At 42.6% G+C, this 11,135-nt stretch overlaps 1 long non-coding RNA gene across 1 annotated transcript; it reads left to right on the forward strand.

The window, feature by feature from the left end:
- Positions 1 to 666: 666 nt before the first annotated feature.
- LOC129051605 (uncharacterized) lies at positions 667 to 8,564 on the forward strand. The gene is made up of 3 exons (XR_008515968.2): positions 667 to 886; positions 3,399 to 3,582; positions 6,856 to 8,564. It is a non-coding gene; the product is annotated as an uncharacterized LOC129051605 (long non-coding RNA).
- Positions 8,565 to 11,135: the final 2,571 nt, after the last annotated feature.

Genomic DNA, 11,135 nt, shown 5'->3' on the forward strand with positions numbered 1-11,135 from the left:
ATGCCACTGCACTCCAGCCTGGGTGACAGAGTGAGACTCCATCTCAAAAAAAAAAACAAAAAACCCCTATCCTGTTTTGTTCCCATCTAATTACTGGTGCATGCAGCCCCCAGTCACGTACCCCCTGCTTGCTCAATTGATCACTACCCTCTCACGTGCACCCCTTTAGAGTTGTGAGCTTTTAAAAGGGATTGCTCACTCGGGGAGCTTGGCTCTTGAGACAGGAGTCTTGACGATGCCCCTGGCCGAATAAACTCCTTCCTTCTTTTTTTTTTTTTTTTTTTTTTGAGACAGAGTCTCGCTCTGTCGCCCAGGCTGGAGTGCAGTGGCGCGATCTCGGCTCACTGCAAGCTCTGCCTCCCGGGTTCATGCCATTCTCCTGCCTCAGCCTCCTGAGTAGCTGGGACTACAGGCGCCCGCCACCACGCCTGGCTAATTTTTTGTAGTTTTAGTAGAGATGGGGTTTCACCGTGGTCTTGATCTCCTGACCTCGTGATCCACCCGCCTCAGCCTCCCAAAGTACTGGGATTACAGGTGTAAGCCACCGTACCCCGCAACCCCTTCCTTCTTTAACTTGGTGTCTGAGGAGTTTTGTCTGGGCTTGTCCTGCTACATTTCTTGGTTCCCTGACCCAGAAGCGAGGTGATTGGCGGTTGGTCAAGGCAGCTTCTTAGGCGGCTTAAGCCTGCCCTGTGGAACATCCCTGCGGGGGACTTTGACCAGACCAGCCCAAGCGACGCAGATCCTGAGAGCGTTCCTGGGTAGGCCCTTGCCCTGTTGGGACGCCTCGCCAGAACAGTGTGTGGCAGGTCCCCATGGAGGATCAACATGGTTGGCTGAACACCAGGAAGGAACGGGCACTTGGAGTCTGGACATCTAAAACTTGGTAAGACTAGTCTTTGAAACTTGCCCACTCCATTTGAATGGAAGTGTGGCCTGATCACCCATGGTGTGCCTGTACCGGCACTTTGGTTTTTGTTTTTGACTTGACTTGGATTGCTTGATACTTTGGTTTTGGTTTTGACCTGGCTTGGATTTCTGGATACTCTGATTTTGGTTTTGATTTTGGTTTGGTGCAAACTGCAAAAGTTTGTGTGTGCCCTTTTTACCCATTGTTTCGTGGTGTGCATGTGGTGTGAGCGTGGTGTTTTGTCTTGAAGAAGCATAGGTCAGGCACAAATAAGCCCACCCTATTAGAAACTATGTTGAAACATTTCAAAAAAGAATTTAAAGGAGACTGTGGAGTACTATGACACTAGGAAAACTTAAAACTTTGTGTAAGATAGACTGGCCAGCATTAGAGGTAGGTTGGCCATTAGAAGGAAGCCTGGACAGGTCCCTTGTTTCAAAGGTATGGCACAAGGTAACCTGTAAGCCAGGGAACCCAGACCAGTTCCCATACATAGACACTTGGTTACAGCTGGTTTTAGACCCCCCGCCCCCAACACACAGTGGTTGAGAGAACAGCAGCATAAGTGGCTGGCAGAGGCAAGGAAAGACCAGCAGAGAGAGAAAAAGGAAAGAGAGAGGAAAAGAGGCAAAGAGAGAGAAGAAGAGACAGACAAAGAGGGAGTCAAGGAGAGAGAGAGAGAAAGAGAGAGGCAGAGAGAGGGAAAAAGAGACAGGCAAAAGGAAAGTCAAAGAGAGAAAGAGAGAGAGATATACAAGTAGTTTAAAAAAAAAAAGTGTACCCTATTCCTTTAAAAGCCAAGGTAAATTTAAAACCTATAATTGATAATTGAAGGTATTCTCCATAACACTATAACACTCCAATACCACTTTGTTGTCAGTGTAAAACAAGGGCATATCCCGAAAGCACTGAGGCCTTCCTATCAAAAATCCTTAACCCAGTAACCCACGGATGGCCCAGATGCATTCAATCTGTAGCAGCATCTGCTTTGCTAACAACAAAAAAAAATTTTTTTTAAATTAACTTTTAGAGGAAACCTCATTGTGAGCAAACCTCACCAGTTCAGAAGTATCCTTGCCGGGCGCAGTGGTTCATGCCTGTAATCCCAGCACTTTGGGAGGCTGAGGCGGGTGGATCATGAGGTCAAGAGTTCGAGACCAGCCTGGCCAAGATGGTGAAACCCCATCTCTACTAAAAATACAAAAATTAGCCGGGCGTGGTGGCGCATGCCTGTAATCCCAGCTACTTGGGAGGCTGAGGCAGGAGAATTGCTTGAACCCGGGAGGCAGAGGTTGCGGTGAGCCGAGATAGTGCCATTGCACTCCAGCCTGGGCGACAAGAGCAAAACTCCATCTAAAAAAAAAAAAAAGAAGTATCCTAAGCGGGGGGGGGGGGGGGAAGAAAAAAAAGGAGGGGCGGAATTTATATAAAAAGAGTATTATATGATAAATTCTTGTCCTGAAATAAGTTAACTGGTTATTTAAAGAAAAATATTTGTAATAAGTCAGAAAGTTGAGGCATGTTGAAGAATTGTCTGTGAAAGTCATGAAAGAGAAAAATGTTATAAAAAAGAATTTATGCAAAAATGTTGTATAATTTAAAAGTAACTAGGCCTCCTGAATGTAAACCTATTGAAAAAAAAAACAGTTTATGTGCAAGGTATATAAGAAAAGTAAAATATACCTTTGGTAAAAGGATTATAAGGAGGCGTAAGAATGTACATTTTTACCTACATTAAAAAAAATAAAATTATTGTTTTGAAGGTTTAAGCAAGTTTTAAAATGTTAATTGCAAAGAACACTCTGTGTGTAAACATATTAAAGTTAAAGAAGTATCATCCAGTTTTTCTGTGAACTGGACATTAAAGTAAAAGCATAACAGGTTTTTCTTAAAGTACCAACCTGCTCTTTAGCAAAAGTTATAAGGAAGGAGACCACTACTACTCCTGCTGCCCTCCTCTCCCCACCTTGCATAGTTCACAAGACAGGAAGAGAGAAAAAGCAAAAAGTTGGAAAAAAACAAAAGTAAGATAAATAGCCAGACAACCTTGGCACCACCACCCGGCCCTAGGAGTTAAAAAAAGTAATAACAACATCAACCCCTGACCTAAACTACTTGTGTTATCTGTAAATTCCAGACACTGTATGAAAAAAAGCATTGTAAAACTTTTTGTTCTGTTAGCTGATGCATGTAGCCCCCAATCACATTTCCCATGCTTGCTTGATGTATCACGACCCTTTCATGTGGACCCCTTAAAGTTGTAAGCCTTTAAAAATGCCAAGAATTTCTTTTTCTGGGAGCTCGGCTCTTAAGACGTGAGTCTGCTGACGCTCCTGGCCAAATAAAAACCTCTTCCTTCTTTAATCCAGTGTCTGAGGAGTTTTGTCTGTGGCTCGCCCTGTTACATTTCTTGGTTCCCTGACCGGGAAGCGAGGTGATTAAGGGACGGTCCAGGCAGCCCCTTAGTTAGCTTATGTCTGCCCTGTAGAGCATCCCTGCGGGGGACTCCGGCCAGCTTGAGTGATGCGGATCCTAAGAGCGCTCCCTGGTAGGCATTTGCCCCGGTGGAACGCCTCACCAGAGCAGCGCACAGCAGGCCCCCACAGAGGATCAATGCAGTGGCTGAACACCAGGAAGGAACCGGCACTTTAAGTCTGGACATCTGAAACTTGGTAAGACTGGTCTTTGGAACTTGCCCACTCCACTTGAGTGGAAGTGTGGCGTTCACCCACGGTGTGCCTGTACAGGCAGATTGGTTTTTGTTTTTGACTTGACTTGAATTGCTTGATACTTTGGTTTTAGTTTTGATTTTGACTTGACTTGAATTGCTTGATAAACAGGCGTGCCTTTATTGACACTTTGGTTTTGGTTCTGATTTTGACTTGGCTTAAATTGCTTGACGAACAGGTGTGCCTTTAACAACACTTTGGTTTTAGTTTTCATTTTGATTTAGTGTGAATTAGACAAGTGAGTGACCTTTTATCCTTTTTTCTTGTAGTGTGAATGTTGTTTTGTCTCAAGAGAAAAATAGGTCAGACATAAAGTAAGCCTACTCCACTAAGAGCTGTGTTAAAAAAATATTTCAAAAAGAAAAATAAAAGGAAAGTCATCAAGTCATCAAAACTAATTGCATTAAAATGCAGGTTACAGAACCTTAAGAAGGGTTTTGCAGGAGATTATAGAGTCAAGTTAACCCCTAGAGGTTAAGAACTCTGTGTAAATTAGAATTGCCCTCTTTTGGTGTTGGATGGCGCACCGAAGGAACTATAGACAGGGAACAATTGGCCATGTATTTAAGGTGGTGACAGGGGTCGGAGGACAGCCAGTGTACCTAGATCAAATTACTTTATATTGACTCACAGTTAAATATAATATAGACAAAATTGGCATAAATTTAACCCTGTTTAACAGCTTATTGCAAAAAAGCCAAAAGTAAAAATAAGAGCAGCTTCCCCAGCAGACACGGAGTTAAAAAGGGAGTCCCAGAAACAGCAAGAGAAGCCAGTTTTGCGGGAGCTGCCAGAGATAATAGAAATTCTTTCTCCATATGTCCCAGCCTATCCCCCTTTACCGAGACCAACAGCCCCCTCAGAAATGAGATTCAGGAGCTAACACGCCCCAGGTCTCACCTCAAAGGGGAGGATTGGAGCCTCGAGAGGCCAAGGAAGGAAGTCAAGATAGTCAGATGGGCCGTCTCAGATCTGGTCTTGCTGGAGCTATGCAAATGCCTCTCAGGGAGACACGAGGACCTGTCGATTATAATGACCAGGCCCACATCTGGGGGGGCAACAGACTTTCATCTATCAGCCCTTTTCAACCATTGATCTACTAAACTGGAAATACCCTGAACCCTCCAGCTTGCTCCTGGCAGCTAGAACCCTGTCGAGCATAACTGTGCAGAGGTGTTGGACTCAAGTTTACTCTAGCAGACCTGACCTCCAGGACCAGCCTTGGGCATCAGTAAACTGGGAGCTATACGTGGATGGGAACAGCTTCATCAACCCACAAGGAGAGAGATGTGCAGAATATGCGGTGGTAACCCTGGACACTGTCGTTAAGCTGAGCTCATTGCTTTAATTCGGGCCTTAGAACTCAGTGAAGATAAGACTGTAAACATTTACACTGACTCTCGGTATGCCTGTTTAACCCTCCAAGTGCACGAAAAATTATATTTAAAAAAGAGCCTGTTACTCTAGGAAAAAGAGGAAAAAAGCCCAGAGAATGCAACTCAGCTTCAGCATTTGCAGAGGTACTGAGAAGCACTTCTGCAGAGGCTAAGAGTTGGTAGAAAAAAGCAAGTAATATAAAAAAGACTTCAGAAATGCTTCAAGAAGCTGACAAGAGCCTAAGTCAGTTTTATAAGAGACTCTATAAAGCATTCTGGCTTTACACCCTGTTTAACCCTGAGGCTGCTGAAAATCAGTATACAGTGAATACTTCATTTGTAAAGCAAGCCCAGGGTAACATCAAGCAGAAGCTGCAGCCATGAATACCACCTAGTCTATAAAAGTGTCCACCAAGGTGTATGTTAACTGTGACCAAGGAACAAAACTGGGAAAGAGCAAAAGAAAAAAAAAAAGACTGAGAGTAAGTGTGAAAAAGAGAATCAGAAGGAAACAGGAGAGACAGAATGCAGTGTGCAGGGGCAGGGCCCGTACAGTTGCCCGGCCCCACCAGCTGGCTGTAGGAGTAGGAGAACTCAGAAACAAACAAACAAAAAAAGTAAATTAACGACTTATGAAAAAAAGCCAATCTGTTAGCAACAGCTCTTATAAAAAGAAAAATTAGCAATGTGAGAGGACGTGGACGTGGATGTAGACGTGAAAGAAGTCAAGTTAGGCAAGGATTCAAGAGCCGGACTAGGCTAGAGAGAGATTAATGTGTGAGATGCAAAAAGAAAGGACACTAAAAGCGTAAATGTTCAAAAGGCAATAAAGGAAATGGCCAAGGCCGCAAGAAAAAGAGGGCCAAGGGCTGCCGTACCTTCGAGGAACCAAATACTGACCTGATCAGGCTAACAGGAACTAAAGAATGTAAAGACTAGGGCAGACTAGGCACCTTCTCATTAGGCTCCTAGGAGCCCATGGTCACATTAAAAGTTAAAAGCAGCAGATTCTGCTGTATCTGGATTCCAATTTCTCACTGAATGCTAAGCACTAGATAGAGTTACAAAGCAGAGAGGGGAAGAAGCCCTCCTCTAAGAAACTTAAACAGGAGAAAGAGCCATACCTTGTGAAAACTTGCTTATAGACTTTACAGAACTGCCCTGTGCTGGAGGCTATCAGTACATGCTAGTGCTTGTTTACACCTTTTCAGGGTAAGTTAAATCTTTCCCCACCAGGACAAAAAAAAGTACAAGAAGTAACTAAAGTGCTATTAAAAGACATTATCCCTAGGTTTAGACTACTTCTAACTTTAAAGTCAGACAATAGGCCAGCATTTGTAGTTGAAATAGTACAAGATTTAACAAGACTGTTAAAAATAAAATGGAAGTTAAACACAGCCTATCCGCCACAAAGTTCAAGAAAAGGTGGAACACATGAACTAGACACTCGAGCAGCTACTGAAAAAAATATTGCCAGGAAATTCATGTAAGATAAAATCAGGTTTTTGCCTATGGTCCTCCTCCGAGTCTGGTGCACTGCCACCAAACAAACTAGGTATTTGCCCTATAAGATTTTGTTCGGTCAGCCACCCCAAAATCATAGGTCAAATTAAAGGTGACCTCCAGAAACTGAAGGAATTAACCTTAAAAAAGCAAATGCAGGCTTTAAAAATATCCATACAAAGTGTTCATAATTAAATAAATAAAAATGCCTATAAGCCTGACACCCCTTTAAATCTAGTGACTCTGTTTAAAGTAAAAAAGTAAAATCTAATTTTTCTAGGACCCATATAGGATGGGCCCTATACTGTAACCTTGTCTACTCCCACTGCTATTAAAGTTGCAGGTGTTATGTCTTGGATCCATCACAGTCAGCTAACACTGGCAGCTCAGGACAAATGGACCAGCCAGCAGGATGCAGATCATCCAACCCGGCTGATCCTGAGACGAGACCAAGCTGCTGCTGAAGACGACAGCCCTGCTCTGGTCACTCCGGAGGCTGATCAGTCTATGCACCGCTGAAGTTTGAGGAGACAACAAGCCCTGCTCTAGTCACACACTGGCAGCTGACTAGTCTATGTATGGCCGAAGCTTGAGGATTCATCAAGCAAGTAAATGTAGTTAAAAATCTTAAGACTAATAGTTTTCCTGTAATACTAACTGTTTTCCTATTGTTCGGTCGCTGTATTCAACCTTTTTCCCAGGTAAGGACCTCTTTTGTCCTTGCTGGATATGAATATGCTGTACATTTTTTTGTTGTTGTCACCCCCCATAACCATGCTAGAAGAAACACCTATATAAGGTGTCCCCACTGTACACATACTACTTAGGAAACCCAGACCTGTCCAGCCCAGTAGCAATTCTGAGTCTTTCAATCATTCTTTAAACATATAAACCAAAAGTTACCAGAACCTCCTCCTTTAGCAAAAACAGAAAAAAACTATTTGCTCAGGTGGCTGAAAACATTGCTAGCTGCCTAGATGCTTCTTCATGTTATGTTTATAAAAAGGCTAACATAAGAGACCAATGGCCTTGAGAAGAAAAAGAGTTAATGCCTCAAGATAACTTTAACTAACTCTTTCCCCAAACAGACGCCACAAGTTCAAGCATCTGGCTCTTAAAACTTCTATTATTAAAAAATACTGTGTTACTCGCTAGGAAAAAGCTTTCAAGACCCAGTAAAAAAAACTAACCTGCTTAAGACATGACAAATTTGGTACGTGTGCATATACAGGTTTAACACAGGTTTGATCCTAGATGTTCATTTAGAAAATAGTTTCCAGCTGTAAGAAAATTTAAAACCCTCATTGTAAGTGTATTACTAGTAATAGGAACTTGCTTGCTGCTCGCCTGTATATTATACTTGCTCCTTCAAATGATAAAAGGTTTTGTATCTACCATGGTTCATCAGAAAACTTCAACACAAGTGTATTACATAAAACACTATCACTCTGTCTCACCAAAAGACTCAAAAAGTAAAAATAAAAGTGAGAACTCCCACTGATTAGTGAAAATTCTGAAAGGGGGAGATAAGGAAGGAGACCACTACTACTCCTGCTGTCCCCTTCTCCCCACCTTGCCTAGTTCACAAGACAGGAAGAGAGAAAAAGCAAAAAGTTGGAAAAAAAACAAAAGTAAGATAAATAGCCAGACAACACTTGGCACCACCACCCAGCCCTAGGAGTTAAAAAAAGTAATAATGATAACATCAACCCCTGACCTAAACTACTTGTGTTATCTGTAAATTCCAGACACTGTATGAAAAAAAGCATTGTAAAACTTTTTGTTCTGTTAGCTGATGCATGTAGCCCCCAATCACATTTCCCATGCTTGCTTGATGTATCACGACCCTTTCACGTGGACCTCTTAAATTTGCAAGCCTTTAAAAATGCCAAGAATTTCTTTTTTGGGGAGCTCAGCTCTTAAGACGTGAGTCTGCCAATGCTCCCGGCCGAATAAAAACCTCTTCCTTCTTTAATCCAGTGTCTGAAGAGTTTTGTCTGCGGCTTGTCCTGCTACAATAAAAGGTTAAAAAGAGTCTATAAAATCTTACCTTATGGTCAAACATTAAACATTAGATAAATATGTCTACAAGGTTTCATTAAAATTAAGTTTAACATTAATAACACACTAATATAAAAATAAAATTTCGCTTATCTGGTATAAAAATCATACGAGAAGCATTGTTAAGTGTAAAATGGTATTTGGCTTTCTTTGGTTTAAAAACTAATAAAAATGGGTGCTAAAGGAAATTTCTCAGTAAAAAGGCACTAAGGAATATAAAGTCCACTGCCAAGGTCCCCACATTTAAAACAAAAGGTCAATTTCTTTTTTTTTTTTTTTTTTGAGATGGAGTTTCACTCTTGTTGCCCAGGCTGGAGTGCAATGGCGCAATCTTGGCTTACCACAACCTCCGCCTCCTGGGTTCAAGCAATTCTCCTGCCTCAGCCTCCTGAGTAGCTGAGATTACAGACATGCACCACTACGCCTGGCTAATTTTGTATCTTTAGTAGAGACAGGGTTTCTCCATGTTGAGGCTGGTCTCCAACTCCTGACCTCAGGTGATCCGCCCACCTCAGCCTCCCAGAGTGCTGGGATTACAGGTGTGAGCCACCGCACCTGGCCCCAAAAGGTAAATTTCTTAAAAATTATATACTTGGTTTATCTTCCACTTTCCTTTCTCTCAAAAACTACAAGTCTTTTAGCACATGTACCACTCCTAGAATTTCTGGTAAACCAGCATCAGCCTGAAGATCACATTCTCATCAAAGGGTGGAAAGAAGAAGAACTTGAGCCAACCTGGGAAGGACCCTACCTTGTGCTGCTAACCACTGAGACTGCTGTTCATACAGCAAAAAAAAAAAAAGGATGGACTCATCACACCCGAGTCAAGAAAGTGCCATCCCCTCCAGAGTCGTGGGCCATAGTCCCAGGGGAAAACCCTACCAAACTAAAGCTAAGAAAAATTTAACTCTTTTAAATCTATTCTATTACTTTCTTCTTTCCTCATTCTATTGCTGACCATCTAGTTATTAACACAACCAAGTCAATTTCGCCTCAAACTATTGCATTTAATGCTTGCCCTGTTAAAACCTGTGAGGACTTGCCAAGTCAAAGACAGCTTTCTACTTCAGAAAGGTACTTCTCTCCCTCCTGACTCTCCTCAGACTGGGCATAGTAAACTAGGACCATTTAATCTGGGGAGATTTTGATAAAGACCCCAGTGCCAGCCAGGAGTCTTGCCCCCCCCCCCCCCGATGTAGAGCTTTCATGCCATAGTTGGTCCAACATTCTGTTGACCACTAAAGAGCAAGGATGGACTGCCCCAACCAGCTTTTGTAATTTCCTAAAACCATACATTGATTTTACTAGAGGATCATAGAAGTTAAAGACTTAAAACAAACTTTAGCAATTAAGACAGGATACCAAGATGCAAATGCCTGGTTAAAATAGATCCAATATTCCATCTGCATGTTAAACAAAAGCAATTGTTATGCTTGTGCACATGGCAGGCCAGAGGCCCAGATTGTCCCCTTTCCACTAAGGTGGTCCTCCAGTTGACCAGGTGTGGGCTGCATGGTAGCTCTTTTCCAGGATTCTATAGCCTGGAGTAATAAGTCATGCCAAGCTCTCTCTGCTATATCCCAAAGTCCGGCACCCTGTGGGTCAGCCCCCGAGGGCCATCCAGCCTCTGTCTCCCAACACTAAGTTCACTTCATGTCTCTCACGACAGGGAGGAAATTTAGTGTTCCTTGGAAACCTGAAAGGATGCAGTGAGCTTAAGAATTTTCAAGAACTTATCAATCAGTCAGCCCTTGTTCATCCCCAAGCGGATGTGTGGTGGTATTGTGGTGGACATTTACTGGGCACTCTGCCGAATAACTGGAGTGGCAGTTGTACTTTAGTCCAACTGGCTATCCCTTTCACCCTGGCATTTCATCAACCCGAAGGAAAAAAATAAAACATTGCAAAGCGAGAGAAGCCCCTTATGGGTCTTTCGACTCTCACATCTATTTAGATGCAATTGGAGTCCCATGAGGAATACCAGATCAATTTAAAGCTTGAAATCAAATAGCTGCAAGATTTGAGTCAACAGTTTGTTAGGTGACAGTCAATAAAAATGTAGATTAGATAAACTACATCTATTACAACCAACAGCAACGAGCTTTTCATGAGTTAAAAAAAAACTCATGTTAGCCCCAGCCCTGAGGCTACCTGACCTAACAAAACTCTTTACACTCTATGTGTCAGAAAAAGAAAAAATGGCAGTTAGAGTTTTAACTCAGACTGTGAGGCCCTGGCCAAGGCCACTGGCCTGTCTCTCAAAACAACTAGACAAGGTTTCCAAAGGCTGGCCCCCAGGTCTAAGGGCCCTAGCAGCAATGGCCCTGTTAGCACAAAGCACAAGCAGCAGATAAACTAACCCTTAGGCAAAACCTGAATATAAAGGTCCCCCATGCTGTGGTAACTTTAATGACTACCAAAGGACATCATTGGTTAACAAATGCTAGATTAACCAAGTACCAAAGCTTGCTATGTGAAAATCCCCACATAATCATTGAAGTTTGCAACACCCTAAGCCCCACCACCTTGCTCTTGGTATCAGAGAGCCCAGTTGAA

The sequence above is a fragment of the Pongo abelii genome, chromosome 1 (genome assembly GCF_028885655.2).
Source record: "Pongo abelii isolate AG06213 chromosome 1, NHGRI_mPonAbe1-v2.0_pri, whole genome shotgun sequence".
NCBI lineage: Eukaryota > Metazoa > Chordata > Mammalia > Primates > Hominidae > Pongo > Pongo abelii.